This window comes from Lepisma saccharinum, chromosome 3, assembly GCF_977018435.1.
Source record: "Lepisma saccharinum chromosome 3, izLepSacc3.1, whole genome shotgun sequence".
NCBI classification, from domain to species: Eukaryota; Metazoa; Arthropoda; class Insecta; order Zygentoma; family Lepismatidae; genus Lepisma; species Lepisma saccharinum.
Window position 1 is genome coordinate 35539988 of NC_139231.1, and position 20540 is coordinate 35560527.

A 20540-nucleotide genomic window follows, 5' to 3' on the forward strand; every position below is an offset into this window, starting at 1 on the left:
AATGTAGTCTTAAAAAATTCTTAAAAATCAGACAACTGTTTATTCACGCGAATTCGTTATTGTAATGGTAATTTCGACGCAACGAAAACATCTTTAAGATCTCTGCTAATATGCAGGACGACTACCAACATTATGAAGGTTGGATGTTATGTTACCGCTTACTACATTCTACGCCATGCAGTGCACGCGTTAAGGCTCTGGAAGCAAAGGGAGTCCCGATTTCCATGTTCGAAACAGAGAGCGAGGTGCGGTTCGTTAGGTTCCAAATGAGGACGGGTGACAACGTCAAATCCCTTGAAAGATTATTTATTGAATTTTCCCAAACTTTCTTCTCTGATCTCATTGGGTCTTGTAGGCAGGCAGAAAGAAAACAGATCGTCCATCTGGTCTGTCCTTTCCGATTGGGTCAGCCAATTTCTTGGCGAACGAAACTTCTGAACGGATCGCAGCTTTCAACAAGTTTATCACGAAACAATACTCCCAAAAAACCGACCGAACTTAACATTACCAAAACATACATTTTTTGTTCTACATTTATTTTTCAGGGACGGCGCGAACGCAGTCCCAACTAACAAAAATTACACGCCCGAGATATCCACGTTTGGGATATTCGCGGGGGTCAGCCCAACCGAAGTGCAATGGAAGAGCCTCACCCCGGGGGAACCGCCTTGCTGATCACGGTAACCCCTACGCCAGGTAAGTATGCCTCGACCGGAAACCTCTCACACCCTACTCTATCTTCTCAACTAACTCTCATCGAGTGTTTACGCATATCGGAAAGTGTTTCGCAACTTGTCAATTATAACTTATAATTACTATAATTACTTTACACAGACAATATATATACAACTAAATGTGTTCAAGTTATCTTCACAAGTAAACTTTGAACCAACTTTTTAAGGGAGGAAAAGAAGCTACTCCTTGTGCTGCCATCTATTGAGAAACGTTTACTTACTCCAACATTATCCACACTACGTTCAACTTTCACATACGAATGTTGCTGGCTGGCCTTCTCGTTTTCTGTCCCCTTCAGGTTCACGGGTTATACAGTTCAATTATTGCATATCTGAAAATAACCTTCTCCGATTCACGCTCGGAAATAGGACGGGTTCCACTCGTGTGCTCTTGAAGAATGGACATTTTCTTGTCAAAAAAGGAAAGAAAGTGGACTGATATCGACGGGAATGCTTTGGGTTTTCTTCACGCAAGAAATTCCAAATGATGGCTGGAACACAATTTGTCGTTTATCAGAAACGTTAAGGGAGGAAATGCGAGAGGGATGTACCGTACCGAGAAGACCTGACGCGTTCACGTCTTGTCTCGTGAGTGAAGAAGAATATCTATACTCGTTGGAAGATGCCTTCTTGTCTTCAGTTGCATTACCTGTCTCCTCCTCAATCACATCCCAAATTGCACTTGTCGGTTTCATTTCATATCGGGTGTTCCTGATGGCCTACTGCTACCGCTGTACTGCATTCACTTCCAGTGGAGCAACATTCCACTCTGCTTCGGTTCCACTCTAAACTGAACGTCCAGTCCCGATTAGCCTACCGGACAACAAATTCGACTTAAAATTTGAAAAACTTATCGACAACGAAATAATATTTCTCCTTGTGTCTATTACATGCAAAATTGTCAAATCAAAAACCTTCGCTATAAACAGTGTTCGGAGGGAGGGGGGACGCAGGGATGGCAAAATTCTCCTATGCACTGTCTCATTTTCACCACATTACATAAAAAACTACACCTCTCCCACGGTTTCTTTGAACATTCTCACAGACACAATTTTACACTTCAAACGCAGATTAAAACAAAAGAAAAACATAAGTTTCTATGTTAAATAGCATATCTAATTCATGTATAAAGGTGCCGGAGCCTTTGCTTCAAACAAGTCGCACTCTAAAGCGTTTCTCGTTTTGTAATCGAGGGGTTCGATACTCGGTCGAGGCACATAATGGCTTGGATCCCACTCTAAACTGTAGGTCCGGTCCAAGTTAAACTATCTGTGAATAAAACTCGAATATTTACATCAGAAACTCAAAAACACGGTCGAGCAGAATCGGTTTAGCAGAAATTTTCAAATAAAAGTGCATCCGAATTTACTAAAAATTTTAACCGTCACTTGAAGCCCCCTCGGTTAGAGTCCTAACCTGGGCATGTTGTGGGCCTTACGAGTGTCCTTTCATCCCGTACCCATTATTCATCTTTGTCGTCGCAATTAGTAAATATCAAAGGAAAGGGACGTAAATGAAAAACACAATATTTACGTAGCATGTAGAGAATTGTCGTCAACCACTCATTCTCCTCCTGTCACTTGCGATTATTTCTAGCATAATTCAGCTAGCCTATTTGTCAAATCTCTTCCAATGTAAGGTATACATTCGTAACTATTGCAGCACAACTTTTTCAAATGGTCATGCCTTCAACGGGCGGTGAAGTAGAAGCCAATATTAATACATAAAATGGACAATTTGAATTTGGAAACCTAAGTATTATGTATTCAACAAGCAAGAAAAACTAGTTCATTTTATTGGTTTAGTTTTCTACCAAAGGATGCATTGTTTCAAGCACCAGGTACTGGTACGACGTGGTTGAGTTTCCATGAGGGAATACCTTTCATTATAAATATGCTCTCTGGTTAAATGTAGTCTTAAAAAATTCTTAAAAATCAGACAACTGTTTATTCACGCGAATTCGCTATTGTAATGGTAATTTCGACGCAACGAAAACATCTTTAAGATCTCTGCTAATATGCAGGACGACTACCAACATTATGAAGGTTGGATGTTATGTTACCGCTTACTACATTCTACGCCATGCAGTGCACGCGTTAAGGCTCTGGAAGCAAAGGGAGTCCCGATTTCCATGTTCGAAACAGAGAGCGAGGTGCGGTTCGTTAGGTTCCATATGAGGACGGGTGACAACGTCAAATCCCTTGAAAGATTATTTATTGAATTTTCCCAAACTTTCTTCTCTGATCTCATTGGGTCTTGTAGGCAGGCAGAAAGAAAACAGATCGTCCATCTGGTCTGTCCTTTCCGATTGGGTCAGCCAATTTCTTGGCGAACGAAACTTCTGAACGGATCGCAGCTTTCAACAAGATTATCACGAAACAATACTCTCAAAAAAACGACCGAACTTAACATTACCAAAACATACATTTTTTGTTCTACATTTATTTTTCAGGGACGGCGCGAAAGCAGTCCCAACTAACAAAAATTACACGCCCGAGATATCCACGTTTGGGATATTCGCGGGGGTCAGCCCAACCGAAGTGCAATGGAAGAGCCTCACCCCGGGGGAACCGCCTTGCTGATCACGGTAACCCCTAAGCCAGGTAAGTATGCCTCGACCGGAAACCTCTCACACCCTACTCTATCTTCTCAACTAACTCTCATCGAGTGTTTACGCATATCGGAGAGTGTTTCGCAACTTGTCAATTATAACTTATAATTACTATAATTACTTTACACAGACAATATATATACAACTAAATGTGTTCAAGTTATCTTCACAAGTAAACTTTGAACCAACTTTTTAAGGGAGGAAAAGAAGCTACTCCTTGTGCTGCCATCTATTGAGAAACGTTTACTTACTCCAACATTATCCACACTACGTTCAACTTTCACATACGAATGTTGCTGGCTGGCCTTCTCGTTTTCTGTCCCCTTCAGGTTCACGGGTTATACAGTTCAATTATTGCATATCTGAAAATAACCTTCTCCGATTCACGCTCGGAAATAGGACGGGTTCCACTCGTGTGCTCTTGAAGAATGGACATTTTCTTGTCAAAAAAGGAAAGAAAGTGGACTGATATCGACGGGAATGCTTTGGGTTTTCTTCACGCAAGAAATTCCAAATGATGGCTGGAACACAATTTGTCGTTTATCAGAAACGTTAAGGGAGGAAATGCGAGAGGGATGTACCGTACCGAGAAGACCTGACGCGTTCACGTCTTGTCTCGTGAGTGAAGAAGAATATCTATACTCGTTGGAAGATGCCTTCTTGTCTTCAGTTGCATTACCTGTCTCCTCCTCAATCACATCCCAAATTGCACTTGTCGGTTTCATTTCATATCGGGTGTTCCTGATGGCCTACTGCTACCGCTGTACTGCATTCACTTCCAGTGGAGCAACATTCCACTCTGCTTCGGTTCCACTCTAAACTGAACGTCCAGTCCCGATTAGCCTACCGGACAACAAATTCGACTTAAAATTTGAAAAACTTATCGACAACGAAATAATATTTCTCCTTGTGTCTATTACATGCAAAATTGTCAAATCAAAAACCTTCGCTATAAACAGTGTTCGGAGGGAGGGGGGACGCAGGGATGGCAAAATTCTCCTATGCACTGTCTCATTTTCACCACATTACATAAAAAACTACACCTCTCCCACGGTTTCTTTGAACATTCTCACAGACACAATTTTACACTTCAAACGCAGATCAAAACAAAAGAAAAACATAAGTTTCTATGTTAAATAGCATATCTAATTCATGTATAAAGGTGCCGGAGCCTTTGCTTCAAACAAGTCGCACTCTAAAGCGTTTCTCGTTTTGTAATCGAGGGGTTCGATACTCGGTCGAGGCACATAATGGCTTGGATTCCACTCTAAACTGTAGGTCCGGTCCAAGTTAAACTATCTGTGAATAAAACTCGAATATTTACATCAGAAACTCAAAAACACGGTCGAGCAGAATCGGTTTAGCAGAAATTTTCACATAAAAGTGCATCCGAATTTACTAAAAATTTTACCCGTCACTTGAAGCCCCCTCGGTTAGAGTCCTAACCTGGGCATGTTGTGGGCCTTACGAGTGTCCTTTCATCACGTACCCATTATTCATCCTTGTCGTCGCAATTAGTAAATATCAAAGGAAAGGGACGTAAATGAAAAACACAATATTTACGTAGCATGTAGAGAATTGTCGTTAACCACTCATTCTCCTCCTGTCACTTGCGATTATTTCTAGCATAATTCAGCTAGCCTATTTGTCAAATCTCTTCCAATGTAAGGTATACATTCGTAACTATTGCAGCACAACTTTTTCAAATGGTCATGCCTTCAACGGGCGGTGAAGTAGAAGCCAATATTAATACATAAAATGGACAATTTGAATTTGGAAACCTAAGTATTATGTATTCAACAAGCAAGAAAAACTAGTTCATTTTATTGGTTGATTTTTCTACCAAAGGATGCATTGTTTCAAGCACCAGGTACTGGTACGACGTGGTTGAGTTTCCATGAGGGAATACCTTTCATTATAAATATGCTCTCTGGTTAAATGTAGTCTTAAAAAATTCTTAAAAATCAGACAACTGTTTATTCACGCGAATTCGTTATTGTAATGGTAATTTCGACGCAACGAAAACATCTTTAAGATCTCTGCTAATATGCAGGACGACTACCAACATTATGAAGGTTGGATGTTATGTTACCGCTTACTACATTCTACGCCATGCAGTGCACGCGTTAAGGCTCTGGAAGCAAAGGGAGTCCCGATTTCCATGTTCGAAACAGAGAGCGAGGTGCGGTTCGTTAGGTTCCAAATGAGGACGGGTGACAACGTCAAATCCCTTGAAAGATTATTTATTGAATTTTCCCAAACTTTCTTCTCTGATCTCATTGGGTCTTGTAGGCAGGCAGAAAGAAAACAGATCGTCCATCTGGTCTGTCCTTTCCGATTGGGTCAGCCAATTTCTTGGCGAACGAAACTTCTGAACGGATCGCAGCTTTCAACAAGATTATCACGAAACAATACTCTCAAAAAAACGACCGAACTTAACATTACCAAAACATACATTTTTTGTTCTACATTTATTTTTCAGGGACGGCGCGAAAGCAGTCCCAACTAACAAAAATTACACGCCCGAGATATCCACGTTTGGGATATTCGCGGGGGTCAGCCCAACCGAAGTGCAATGGAAGAGCCTCACCCCGGGGGAACCGCCTTGCTGATCACGGTAACCCCTACGCCAGGTAAGTATGCCTCGACCGGAAACCTCTCACACCCTACTCTATCTTCTCAACTAACTCTCATCGAGTGTTTACGCATATCGGAGAGTGTTTCGCAACTTGTCAATTATAACTTATAATTACTATAATTACTTTACACAGACAATATATATACAACTAAATGTGTTCAAGTTATCTTCACAAGTAAACTTTGAACCAACTTTTTAAGGGAGGAAAAGAAGCTACTCCTTGTGCTGCCATCTATTGAGAAACGTTTACTTACTCCAACATTATCCACACTACGTTCAACTTTCACATACGAATGTTGCTGGCTGGCCTTCTCGTTTTCTGTCCCCTTCAGGTTCACGGGTTATACAGTTCAATTATTGCATATCTGAAAATAACCTTCTCCGATTCACGCTCGGAAATAGGACGGGTTCCACTCGTGTGCTCTTGAAGAATGGACATTTTCTTGTCAAAAAAGGAAAGAAAGTGGACTGATATCGACGGGAATGCTTTGGGTTTTCTTCACGCAAGAAATTCCAAATGATGGCTGGAACACAATTTGTCGTTTATCAGAAACGTTAAGGGAGGAAATGCGAGAGGGATGTACCGTACCGAGAAGACCTGACGCGTTCACGTCTTGTCTCGTGAGTGAAGAAGAATATCTATACTCGTTGGAAGATGCCTTCTTGTCTTCAGTTGCATTACCTGTCTCCTCCTCAATCACATCCCAAATTGCACTTGTCGGTTTCATTTCATATCGGGTGTTCCTGATGGCCTACTGCTACCGCTGTACTGCATTCACTTCCAGTGGAGCAACATTCCACTCTGCTTCGGTTCCACTCTAAACTGAACGTCCAGTCCCGATTAGCCTACCGGACAACAAATTCGACTTAAAATTTGAAAAACTTATCGACAACGAAATAATATTTCACCTTGTGTCTATTACATGCAAAATTGTCAAATCAAAAACCTTCGCTATAAACAGTGTTCGGAGGGAGGGGGGACGCAGGGATGGCAAAATTCTCCTATGCACTGTCTCATTTTCACCACATTACATAAAAAACTACACCTCTCCCACGGTTTCTTTGAACATTCTCACAGACACAATTTTACACTTCAAACGCAGATTAAAACAAAAGAAAAACATAAGTTTCTATGTTAAATAGCATATCTAATTCATGTATAAAGGTGCCGGAGCCTTTGCTTCAAACAAGTCGCACTCTAAAGCGTTTCTCGTTTTGTAATCGAGGGGTTCGATACTCGGTCGAGGCACATAATGGCTTGGATCCCACTCTAAACTGTAGGTCCGGTCCAAGTTAAACTATCAGTGAATAAAACTCGAATATTTACATCAGAAACTCAAAAACACGGTCGAGCAGAATCGGTTTAGCAGAAATTTTCACATAAAAGTGCATCCGAATTTACTAAAAATTTTACCCGTCACTTGAAGCCCCCTCGGTTAGAGTCCTAACCTGGGCATGTTGTGGGCCTTACGAGTGTCCTTTCGTCACGTACCCATTATTCATCCTTGTCGTCGCAATTAGTAAATATCAAAGGAAAGGGACGTACATGAAAAACACAATATTTACGTAGCATGTAGAGAATTGTCGTTAACCACTCATTCTCCTCCTGTCACTTGCGATTATTTCTACCATAATTCAGCTAGCCTATTTGTCAAATCTCTTCCAATGTAAGGTATACATTCGTAACTATTGCAGCACAACTTTTTCAAATGGTCATGCCTTCAACGGGCGGTGAAGTAGAAGCCAATATTAATACATAAAGTGGACAATTTGAATTTGGAAACCTAAGTATTATGTATTCAACAAGCAAGAAAAACTAGTTCATTTTATTGGTTTATTTTTCTACCAAAGGATGCATTGTTTCAAGCACCAGGTACTGGTACGACGTGGTTGAGTTTCCATGAGGGAATACCTTTCATTATAAATATGCTCTCTGGTTAAATGTAGTCTTAAAAAATTCTTAAAAATCAGACAACTGTTTATTCACGCGAATTCGTTATTGTAATGGTAATTTCGACGCAACGAAAACATCTTTAAGATCTCTGCTAATATGCAGGACGACTACCAACATTATGAAGGTTGGATGTTATGTTACCGCTTACTACATTCTACGCCATGCAGTGCACGCGTTAAGGCTCTGGAAGCAAAGGGAGTCCCGATTTCCATGTTCGAAACAGAGAGCGAGGTGCGGTTCGTTAGGTTATAAATGAGGACGGGTGACAACGTCAAATCCCTTGAAAGATTATTTATTGAATTTTCCCAAACTTTCTTCTCTGATCTCATTGGGTCTTGTAGGCAGGCAGAAAGAAAACAGATCGTCCATCTGGTCTGTCCTTTCCGATTGGGTCAGCCAATTTCTTGGCGAACGAAACTTCTGAACGGATCGCAGCTTTCAACAAGTTTATCACGAAACAATACTCCCAAAAAACCGACCGAACTTAACATTACCAAAACATACATTTTTTGTTCTACATTTATTTTTCAGGGACGGCGCGAACGCAGTCCCAACTAACAAAAATCACACGCCCGAGATATCCACGTTTGGGATATTCGCGGGGGTCAGCCCATCCGAAGTGCAATGGAAGAGCCTCACCCCGGGGGAACCGCCTTGCTGATCACGGTAACCCCTACGCCAGGTAAGTATGCCTCGACCGGAAACCTCTCACACCCTACTCTATCTTCTCAACTAACTCTCATCGAGTGTTTACGCATATCGGAAAGTGTTTCGCAACTTGTCAATTATAACTTATAATTACTATAATTACTTTACACAGACAATATATATACAACTAAATGTGTTCAAGTTATCTTCACAAGTAAACTTTGAACCAACTTTTTAAGGGAGGAAAAGAAGCTACTCCTTGTGCTGCCATCTATTGAGAAACGTTTACTTACTCCAACATTATCCACACTACGTTCAACTTTCACATACGAATGTTGCTGGCTGGCCTTCTCGTTTTCTGTCCCCTTCAGGTTCACGGGTTATACAGTTCAATTATTGCATATCTGAAAATAACCTTCTCCGATTCACGCTCGGAAATAGGACGGGTTCCACTCGTGTGCTCTTGAAGAATGGACATTTTCTTGTCAAAAAAGGAAAGAAAGTGGACTGATATCGACGGGAATGCTTTGGGTTTTCTTCACGCAAGAAATTCCAAATGATGGCTGGAACACAATTTGTCGTTTATCAGAAACGTTAAGGGAGGAAATGCGAGAGGGATGTACCGTACCGAGAAGACCTGACGCGTTCACGTCTTGTCTCGTGAGTGAAGAAGAATATCTATACTCGTTGGAAGATGCCTTCTTGTCTTCAGTTGCATTACCTGTCTCCTCCTCAATCACATCCCAAATTGCACTTGTCGGTTTCATTTCATATCGGGTGTTCCTGATGGCCTACTGCTACCGCTGTACTGCATTCACTTCCAGTGGAGCAACATTCCACTCTGCTTCGGTTCCACTCTAAACTGAACGTCCAGTCCCGATTAGCCTACCGGACAACAAATTCGACTTAAAATTTGAAAAACTTATCGACAACGAAATAATATTTCTCCTTGTGTCTATTACATGCAAAATTGTCAAATCAAAAACCTTCGCTATAAACAGTGTTCGGAGGGAGGGGGGACGCAGGGATGGCAAAATTCTCCTATGCACTGTCTCATTTTCACCACATTACATAAAAAACTACACCTCTCCCACGGTTTCTTTGAACATTCTCACAGACACAATTTTACACTTCAAACGCAGATTAAAACAAAAGAAAAACATAAGTTTCTATGTTAAATAGCATATCTAATTCATGTATAAAGGTGCCGGAGCCTTTGCTTCAAACAAGTCGCACTCTAAAGCGTTTCTCGTTTTGTAATCGTGGGGTTCGATACTCGGTCGAGGCACATAATGGCTTGGATCCCACTCTAAACTGTAGGTCCGGTCCAAGCTAAACTATCTGTGAATAAAACTCCAATATTTACATCAGAAACTCAAAAACACGGTCGAGCAGAATCGGTTTAGCAGAAATTTTCACATAAAAGTGCATCCGAATTTACTAAAAATTTTACCCGTCACTTGAAGCCCCCTCGGTTAGAGTCCTAACCTGGGCATGTTGTGGGCCTTACGAGTGTCCTTTCATCACGTACCCATTATTCATCCTTGTCGTCGCAATTAGTAAATATCAAAGGAAAGGGACGTAAATGAAAAACACAATATTTACGTAGCATGTAGAGAATTGTCGTTAACCACTCATTCTCCTCCTGTCACTTGCGATTATTTCTAGCATAATTCAGCTAGCCTATTTGTCAAATCTCTTCCAATGTAAGGTATACATTCGTAACTATTGCAGCACAACTTTTTCAAATGGTCATGCCTTCAACGGCCGGTGAAGTACAAGCCAATATTAATACATAAAATGGACAATTTGAATTTGGAAACCTAAGTATTATGTATTCAACAAGCAAGAAAAACTAGTTCATTTTATTGGTTTATTTTTCTACCAAAGGATGCATTGTTTCAAGCACCAGGTACTGGTACGACGTGGTTGAGTTTCCATGAGGGAATACCTTTCATTATAAATATGCTCTCTGGTTAAATGTAGTCTTAAAAAATTCTTAAAAATCAGACAACTGTTTATTCACGCGAATTCGTTATTGTAATGGTAATTTCGACGCAACGAAAACATCTTTAAGATCTCTGCTAATATGCAGGACGACTACCAACATTATGAAGGTTGGATGTTATGTTACCGCTTACTACATTCTACGCCATGCAGTGCACGCGTTAAGGCTCTGGAAGCAAAGGGAGTCCCGATTTCCATGTTCGAAACAGAGAGCGAGGTGCGGTTCGTTAGGTTCCAAATGAGGACGGGTGACAACGTCAAATCCCTTGAAAGATTATTTATTGAATTTTCCCAAACTTTCTTCTCTGATCTCATTGGGTCTTGTAGGCAGGCAGAAAGAAAACAGATCGTCCATCTGGTCTGTCCTTTCCGATTGGGTCAGCCAATTTCTTGGCGAACGAAACTTCTGAACGGATCGCAGCTTTCAACAAGTTTATCACGAAACAATACTCCCAAAAAACCGACCGAACTTAACATTACCAAAACATACATTTTTTGTTCTACATTTATTTTTCAGGGACGGCGCGAACGCAGTCCCAACTAACAAAAATTACACGCCCGAGATATCCACGTTTGGGATATTCGCGGGGGTCAGCCCAACCGAAGTGCAATGGAAGAGCCTCACCCCGGGGGAACCGCCTTGCTGATCACGGTAACCCCTACGCCAGGTAAGTATGCCTCGACCGGAAACCTCTCACACCCTACTCTATCTTCTCAACTAACTCTCATCGAGTGTTTACGCATATCGGAAAGTGTTTCGCAACTTGTCAATTATAACTTATAATTACTATAATTACTTTACACAGACAATATATATACAACTAAATGTGATCAAGTTATCTTCACAAGTAAACTTTGAACCAACTTTTTAAGGGAGGAAAAGAAGCTACTCCTTGTGCTGCCATCTATTGAGAAACGTTTACTTACTCCAACATTATCCACACTACGTTCAACTTTCACATACGAATGTTGCTGGCTGGCCTTCTCGTTTTCTGTCCCCTTCAGGTTCACGGGTTATACAGTTCAATTATTGCATATCTGAAAATAACCTTCTCCGATTCACGCTCGGAAATAGGACGGGTTCCACTCGTGTGCTCTTGAAGAATGGACATTTTCTTGTCAAAAAAGGAAAGAAAGTGGACTGATATCGACGGGAATGCTTTGGGTTTTCTTCACGCAAGAAATTCCAAATGATGGCTGGAACACAATTTGTCGTTTATCAGAAACGTTAAGGGAGGAAATGCGAGAGGGATGTACCGTACCGAGAAGACCTGACGCGTTCACGTCTTGTCTCGTGAGTGAAGAAGAATATCTATACTCGTTGGAAGATGCCTTCTTGTCTTCAGTTGCATTACCTGTCTCCTCCTCAATCACATCCCAAATTGCACTTGTCGGTTTCATTTCATATCGGGTGTTCCTGATGGCCTACTGCTACCGCTGTACTGCATTCACTTCCAGTGGAGCAACATTCCACTCTGCTTCGGTTCCACTCTAAACTGAACGTCCAGTCCCGATTAGCCTACCGGACAACAAATTCGACTTAAAATTTGAAAAACTTATCGACAACGAAATAATATTTCTCCTTGTGTCTATTACATGCAAAATTGTCAAATCAAAAACCTTCGCTATAAACAGTGTTCGGAGGGAGGGGGGACGCAGGGATGGCAAAATTCTCCTATGCACTGTCTCATTTTCACCACATTACATAAAAAACTACACCTCTCCCACGGTTTCTTTGAACATTCTCACAGACACAATTTTACACTTCAAACGCAGATTAAAACAAAAGAAAAACATAAGTTTCTATGTTAAATAGCATATCTAATTCATGTATAAAGGTGCCGGAGCCTTTGCTTCAAACAAGTCGCACTCTAAAGCGTTTCTCGTTTTGTAATCGAGGGGTTCGATACTCGGTCGAGGCACATAATGGCTTGGATCCCACTCTAAACTGTAGGTCCGGTCCAAGTTAAACTATCTGTGAATAAAACTCGAATATTTACATCAGAAACTCAAAAACACGGTCGAGCAGAATCGGTTTAGCAGAAATTTTCACATAAAAGTGGATCCGAATTTACTAAAAATTTTGCCCGTCACTTGAAGCCCCCTCGGTTAGAGTCCTAACCTGGGCATGTTGTGGGCCTTACGAGTGTCCTTTCGTCACGTACCCATTATTCATCCTTGTCGTCGCAATTAGTAAATATCAAAGGAAAGGGACGTACATGAAAAACACAATATTTACGTAGCATGTAGAGAATTGTCGTTAACCACTCATTCTCCTCCTGTCACTTGCGATTATTTCTAGCATAATTCAGCTAGCCTATTTGTCAAATCTCTTCCAATGTAAGGTATACATTCGTAACTATTGCAGCACAACTTTTTCAAATGGTCATGCCTTCAACGGGCGGTGAAGTAGAAGCCAATATTAATACATAAAATGGACAATTTGAATTTGGAAACCTAAGTATTATGTATTCAACAAGCAAAAGAAAAACTAGTTCATTTTATTGGTTTATTTTTCTACCAAAGGATGCATTGTTTCAAGCACCAGGTACTGGTACGACGTGGTTGAGTTTCCATGAGGGAATACCTTTCATTATAAATATGCTCTCTGGTTAAATGTAGTCTTAAAAAAATTCTTAAAAATCAGACAACTGTTTATTCACGCGAATTCGCTATTGTAATGGTAATTTCGACGCAACGAAAACATCTTTAAGATCTCTGCTAATATGCAGGACGACTACCAACATTATGAAGGTTGGATGTTATGTTACCGCTTACTACATTCTACGCCATGCAGTGCACGCGTTAAGGCTCTGGAAGCAAAGGGAGTCCCGATTTCCATGTTCGAAACAGAGAGCGAGGTGCGGTTCGTTAGGTTATAAATGAGGACGGGTGACAACGTCAAATCCCTTGAAAGATTATTTATTGAATTTTCCCAAACTTTCTTCTCTGATCTCATTGGGTCTTGTAGGCAGGCAGAAAGAAAACAGATCGTCCATCTGGTCTGTCCTTTCCGATTGGGTCAGCCAATTTCTTGGCGAACGAAACTTCTGAACGGATCGCAGCTTTCAACAAGTTTATCACGAAACAATACTCCCAAAAAACCGACCGAACTTAACATTACCAAAACATACATTTTTTGTTCTACATTTATTTTTCAGGGACGGCGCGAACGCAGTCCCAACTAACAAAAATTACACGCCCGAGATATCCACGTTTGGGATATTCGCGGGGGTCAGCCCAACCGAAGTGCAATGGAAGAGCCTCACCCCGGGGGAACCGCCTTGCTGATCACGGTAACCCCTACGCCAGGTAAGTATGCCTCGACCGGAAACCTCTCACACCCTACTCTATCTTCTCAACTAACTCTCATCGAGTGTTTACGCATATCGGAAAGTGTTTCGCAACTTGTCAATTATAACTTATAATTACTATAATTACTTTACACAGACAATATATATACAACTAAATGTGATCAAGTTATCTTCACAAGTAAACTTTGAACCAACTTTTTAAGGGAGGAAAAGAAGCTACTCCTTGTGCTGCCATCTATTGAGAAACGTTTACTTACTCCAACATTATCCACACTACGTTCAACTTTCACATACGAATGTTGCTGGCTGGCCTTCTCGTTTTCTGTCCCCTTCAGGTTCACGGGTTATACAGTTCAATTATTGCATATCTGAAAATAACCTTCTCCGATTCACGCTCGGAAATAGGACGGGTTCCACTCGTGTGCTCTTGAAGAATGGACATTTTCTTGTCAAAAAAGGAAAGAAAGTGGACTGATATCGACGGGAATGCTTTGGGTTTTCTTCACGCAAGAAATTCCAAATGATGGCTGGAACACAATTTGTCGTTTATCAGAAACGTTAAGGGAGGAAATGCGAGAGGGATGTACCGTACCGAGAAGACCTGACGCGTTCACGTCTTGTCTCGTGAGTGAAGAAGAATATCTATACTCGTTGGAAGATGCCTTCTTGTCTTCAGTTGCATTACCTGTCTCCTCCTCAATCACATCCCAAATTGCACTTGTCGGTTTCATTTCATATCGGGTGTTCCTGATGGCCTACTGCTACCGCTGTACTGCATTCACTTCCAGTGGAGCAACATTCCACTCTGCTTCGGTTCCACTCTAAACTGAACGTCCAGTCCCGATTAGCCTACCGGACAACAAATTCGACTTAAAATTTGAAAAACTTATCGACAACGAAATAATATTTCTCCTTGTGTCTATTACATGCAAAATTGTCAAATCAAAAACCTTCGCTATAAACAGTGTTCGGAGGGAGGGGGGACGCAGGGATGGCAAAATTCTCCTATGCACTGTCTCATTTTCACCACATTACATAAAAAACTACACCTCTCCCACGGTTTCTTTGAACATTCTCACAGACACAATTTTACACTTCAAACGCAGATTAAAACAAAAGAAAAACATAAGTTTCTATGTTAAATAGCATATCTAATTCATGTATAAAGGTGCCGGAGCCTTTGCTTCAAACAAGTCGCACTCTAAAGCGTTTCTCGTTTTGTAATCGAGGGGTTCGATACTCGGTCGAGGCACATAATGGCTTGGATCCCACTCTAAACTGTAGGTCCGGTCCAAGTTAAACTATCAGTGAATAAAACTCGAATATTTACATCAGAAACTCAAAAACACGGTCGAGCAGAATCGGTTTAGCAGAAATTTTCACATAAAAGTGGATCCGAATTTACTAAAAATTTTGCCCGTCACTTGAAGCCCCCTCGGTTAGAGTCCTAACCTGGGCATGTTGTGGGCCTTACGAGTGTCCTTTCGTCACGTACCCATTATTCATCCTTGTCGTCGCAATTAGTAAATATCAAAGGAAAGGGACGTACATGAAAAACACAATATTTACGTAGCATGTAGAGAATTGTCGTTAACCACTCATTCTCCTCCTGTCACTTGCGATTATTTCTACCATAATTCAGCTAGCCTATTTGTCAAATCTCTTCCAATGTAAGGTATACATTCGTAACTATTGCAGCACAACTTTTTCAAATGGTCATGCCTTCAACGGGCGGTGAAGTAGAAGCCAATATTAATACATAAAATGGACAATTTGAATTTGGAAACCTAAGTATTATGTATTCAACAAGCAAAAGAAAAACTAGTTCATTTTATTGGTTTATTTTTCTACCAAAGGATGCATTGTTTCAAGCACCAGGTACTGGTACGACGTGGTTGAGTTTCCATGAGGGAATACCTTTCATTATAAATATGCTCTCTGGTTAAATGTAGTCTTAAAAAAATTCTTAAAAATCAGACAACTGTTTATTCACGCGAATTCGCTATTGTAATGGTAATTTCGACGCAACGAAAACATCTTTAAGATCTCTGCTAATATGCAGGACGACTACCAACATTATGAAGGTTGGATGTTATGTTACCGCTTACTACATTCTACGCCATGCAGTGCACGCGTTAAGGCTCTGGAAGCAAAGGGAGTCCCGATTTCCATGTTCGAAACAGAGAGCGAGGTGCGGTTCGTTAGGTTATAAATGAGGACGGGTGACAACGTCAAATCCCTTGAAAGATTATTTATTGAATTTTCCCAAACTTTCTTCTCTGATCTCATTGGGTCTTGTAGGCAGGCAGAAAGAAAACAGATCGTCCATCTGGTCTGTCCTTTCCGATTGGGTCAGCCAATTTCTTGGCGAACGAAACTTCTGAACGGATCGCAGCTTTCAACAAGTTTATCACGAAACAATACTCCCAAAAAACCGACCGAACTTAACATTACCAAAACATACATTTTTTGTTCTACATTTATTTTTCAGGGACGGCGCGAACGCAGTCCCAACTAACAAAAATTACACGCCCGAGATATCCACGTTTGGGATATTCGCGGGGGTCAGCCCAACCCAAGTGCAATGGAAGAGCCTCACCCCGGGGGAACCGCCTTGCTGATCACGGTAACCCCTACGCCAGGTAAGTATGCCTCGACCGGAAACCTCTCACACCCTACTCTATCTTCTCAACTAACTCTCATCGAGTGTTTACGCATATCGGAGAGTGTTTCGCAACTTGTCAATTATAACTTATAATTACTATAATTACTTTACACAGACAATATATATACAACTAAATGTGTTCAAGTTATCTTCACAAGTAAACTTTGAACCAACTTTTTAAGGGAGGAAAAGAAGCTACTCCTTGTGCTGCCATCTATTGAGAAACGTTTACTTACTCCAACATTATCCACACTACGTTCAACTTTCACATACGAATGTTGCTGGCTGGCCTTCTCGTTTTCTGTCCCCTTCAGGTTCACGGGTTATACAGTTCAATTATTGCATATCTGAAAATAACCTTCTCCGATTCACGCTCGGAAATAGGACGGGTTCCACTCGTGTGCTCTTGAAGAATGGACATTTTCTTGTCAAAAAAGGAAAGAAAGTGGACTGATATCGACGGGAATGCTTTGGGTTTTCTTCACGCAAGAAATTCCAAATGATGGCTGGAACACAATTTGTCGTTTATCAGAAACGTTAAGGGAGGAAATGCGAGAGGGATGTACCGTACCGAGAAGACCTGACGCGTTCACGTCTTGTCTCGTGAGTGAAGAAGAATATCTATACTCGTTGGAAGATGCCTTCTTGTCTTCCGTTGCATTACCTGTCTCCTCCTCAATCACATCCCAAATTGCACTTGTCGGTTTCATTTCATATCGGGTGTTCCTGATGGCCTACTGCTACCGCTGTACTGCATTCACTTCCAGTGGAGCAACATTCCACTCTGCTTCGGTTCCACTCTAAACTGAACGTCCAGTCCCGATTAGCCTACCGGACAACAAATTCGACTTAAAATTTGAAAAATTTATCGACAACGAAATAATATTTCTCCTTGTGTCTATTACATGCAAAATTGTCAAATCAAAAACCTTCGCTATAAACAGTGTTCGGAGGGAGGGGGGACGCAGGGATGGCAAAATTCTCCTATGCACTGTCTCATTTTCACCACATTACATAAAAAACTACACCTCTCCCACGGTTTCTTTGAACATTCTCACAGACACAATTTTACACTTCAAACGCAGATTAAAACAAAAGAAAAACATAAGTTTCTATGTTAAATAGCATATCTAATTCATGTATAAAGGTGCCGGAGCCTTTGCTTCAAACAAGTCGCACTCTAAAGCGTTTCTCGTTTTGTAATCGAGGGGTTCGATACTCGGTCGAGGCACATAATGGCTTGGATCCCACTCTAAACTGTAGGTCCGGTCCAAGTTAAACTATCAGTGAATAAAACTCGAATATTTACATCAGAAACTCAAAAACACGGTCGAGCAGAATCGGTTTAGCAGAAATTTTCACATAAAAGTGCATCCGAATTTACTAAAAATTTTACCCGTCACTTGAAGCCCCCTCGGTTAGAGTCCTAACCTGGGCATGTTGTGGGCCTTACGAGTGTCCTTTCGTCACGTACCCATTATTCATCCTTGTCGTCGCAATTAGTAAATATCAAAGGAAAGGGACGTAAGTGAAAAACACAATATTTACGTAGCATGTAGAGAATTGTCGTTAACCACTCATTCTCCTCCTGTCACTTGCGATTATTTCTAGCATAATTCAGCTAGCCTATTTGTCAAATCTCTTCCAATGTAAGGTATACATTCGTAACTATTGCAGCACAACTTTTTCAAATGGTCATGCCTTCAACGGGCGGTGAAGTAGAAGCCAATATTAATACATAAAGTGGACAATTTGAATTTGGAAACCTAAGTATTATGTATTCAACAAGCAAGAAAAACTAGTTCATTTTATTGGTTTATTTTTCTACCAAAGGATGCATTGTTTCAAGCACCAGGTACTGGTACGACGTGGTTGAGTTTCCATGAGGGAATACCTTTCATTATAAATATGCTCTCTGGTTAAATGTAGTCTTAAAAAATTCTTAAAAATCAGACAACTGTTTATTCACGCGAATTCGTTATTGTAATGGTAATTTCGACGCAACGAAAACATCTTTAAGATCTCTGCTAATATGCAGGACGACTACCAACATTATGAAGGTTGGATGTTATGTTACCGCTTACTACATTCTACGCCATGCAGTGCACGCGTTAAGGCTCTGGAAGCAAAGGGAGTCCCGATTTCCATGTTCGAAACAGAGAGCGAGGTGCGGTTCGTTAGGTTCCAAATGAGGACGGGTGACAACGTCAAATCCCTTGAAAGATTATTTATTGAATTTTCCCAAACTTTCTTCTCTGATCTCATTGGGTCTTGTAGGCAGGCAGAAAGAAAACAGATCGTCCATCTGGTCTGTCCTTTCCGATTGGGTCAGCCAATTTCTTGGCGAACGAAACTTCTGAACGGATCGCAGCTTTCAACAAGTTTATCACGAAACAATACTCCCAAAAAACCGACCGAACTTAACATTACCAAAACATACATTTTTTGTTCTACATTTATTTTTCAGGGACGGCGCGAACGCAGTCCCAACTAACAAAAATTACACGCCCGAGATATCCACGTTTGGGATATTCGCGGGGGTCAGCCCAACCCAAGTGCAATGGAAGAGCCTCACCCCGGGGGAACCGCCTTGCTGATCACGGTAACCCCTACGCCAGGTAAGTATGCCTCGACCGGAAACCTCTCACACCCTACTCTATCTTCTCAACTAACTCTCATCGAGTGTTTACGCATATCGGAGAGTGTTTCGCAACTTGTCAATTATAACTTATAATTACTATAATTACTTTACACAGACAATATATATACAACTAAATGTGTTCAAGTTATCTTCACAAGTAAACTTTGAACCAACTTTTTAAGGGAGGAAAAGAAGCTACTCCTTGTGCTGCCATCTATTGAGAAACGTTTACTTACTCCAACATTATCCACACTACGTTCAACTTTCACATACGAATGTTGCTGGCTGGCCTTCTCGTTTTCTGTCCCCTTCAGGTTCACGGGTTATACAGTTCAATTATTGCATATCTGAAAATAACCTTCTCCGATTCACGCTCGGAAATAGGACGGGTTCCACTCGTGTGCTCTTGAAGAATGGACATTTTCTTGTCAAAAAAGGAAAGAAAGTGGACTGATATCGACGGGAATGCTTTGGGTTTTCTTCACGCAAGAAATTCCAAATGATGGCTGGAACACAATTTGTCGTTTATCAGAAACGTTAAGGGAGGAAATGCGAGAGGGATGTACCGTACCGAGAAGACCTGACGCGTTCACGTCTTGTCTCGTGAGTGAAGAAGAATATCTATACTCGTTGGAAGATGCCTTCTTGTCTTCAGTTGCATTACCTGTCTCCTCCTCAATCACATCCCAAATTGCACTTGTCGGTTTCATTTCATATCGGGTGTTCCTGATGGCCTACTGCTACCGCTGTACTGCATTCACTTCCAGTGGAGCAACATTCCACTCTGCTTCGGTTCCACTCTAAACTGAACGTCCAGTCCCGATTAGCCTACCGGACAACAAATTCGACTTAAAATTTGAAAAACTTATCGACAACGAAATAATATTTCTCCTTGTGTCTATTACATGCAAAATTGTCAAATCAAAAACCTTCGCTATAAACAGTGTTCGGAGGGAGGGGGGACGCAGGGATGGCAAAATTCTCCTATGCACTGTCTCATTTTCACCACATTACATAAAAAACTACACCTCTCCCACGGTTTCTTTGAACATTCTCACAGACACAATTTTACACTTCAAACGCAGATTAAAACAAAAGAAAAACATAAGTTTCTATGTTAAATAGCATATCTAATTCATGTATAAAGGTGCCGGAGCCTTTGCATCAAACAAGTCGCACTCTAAAGCGTTTCTCGTTTTGTAATCGAGGGGTTCGATACTCGGTCGAGGCACATAATGGCTTGGATCCCACTCTAAACTGTAGGTCCGGTCCAAGTTAAACTATCAGTGAATAAAACTCGAATATTTACATCAGAAACTCAAAAACAC

General features: G+C 41.1%; 1 protein-coding gene and 8 non-coding genes across 9 annotated transcripts in view; all 9 read right to left on the reverse strand.

Annotated features, from left to right (window-relative positions):
• The window catches only part of LOC145984974 (von Willebrand factor A domain-containing protein 8-like), a 443428-nt gene that overhangs the window by 177106 nt on the left and 245782 nt on the right, over nucleotides 1-20540 (reverse strand). The gene's annotated exons all lie outside the window — the stretch shown is intronic.
• LOC145986149 (U1 spliceosomal RNA) lies at nucleotides 543-704 on the reverse strand. The gene has a single exon (XR_014441580.1). It is a non-coding gene; the product is annotated as a U1 spliceosomal RNA (small nuclear RNA).
• On the reverse strand, nucleotides 3184-3345 carry LOC145986059 (U1 spliceosomal RNA). Its single transcript, XR_014441505.1, has one exon. It is a non-coding gene; the product is annotated as a U1 spliceosomal RNA (small nuclear RNA).
• Nucleotides 5825-5986, reverse strand: LOC145986052 (U1 spliceosomal RNA). Its single transcript, XR_014441498.1, has one exon. It is a non-coding gene; the product is annotated as a U1 spliceosomal RNA (small nuclear RNA).
• On the reverse strand, nucleotides 8466-8627 carry LOC145986138 (U1 spliceosomal RNA). Its single transcript, XR_014441570.1, has one exon. It is a non-coding gene; the product is annotated as a U1 spliceosomal RNA (small nuclear RNA).
• On the reverse strand, nucleotides 11107-11268 carry LOC145986038 (U1 spliceosomal RNA). Its single transcript, XR_014441485.1, has one exon. It is a non-coding gene; the product is annotated as a U1 spliceosomal RNA (small nuclear RNA).
• Nucleotides 13751-13912, reverse strand: LOC145986050 (U1 spliceosomal RNA). The gene has a single exon (XR_014441496.1). It is a non-coding gene; the product is annotated as a U1 spliceosomal RNA (small nuclear RNA).
• LOC145986127 (U1 spliceosomal RNA) lies at nucleotides 16395-16556 on the reverse strand. The gene has a single exon (XR_014441559.1). It is a non-coding gene; the product is annotated as a U1 spliceosomal RNA (small nuclear RNA).
• Nucleotides 19036-19197, reverse strand: LOC145986128 (U1 spliceosomal RNA). The gene has a single exon (XR_014441560.1). It is a non-coding gene; the product is annotated as a U1 spliceosomal RNA (small nuclear RNA).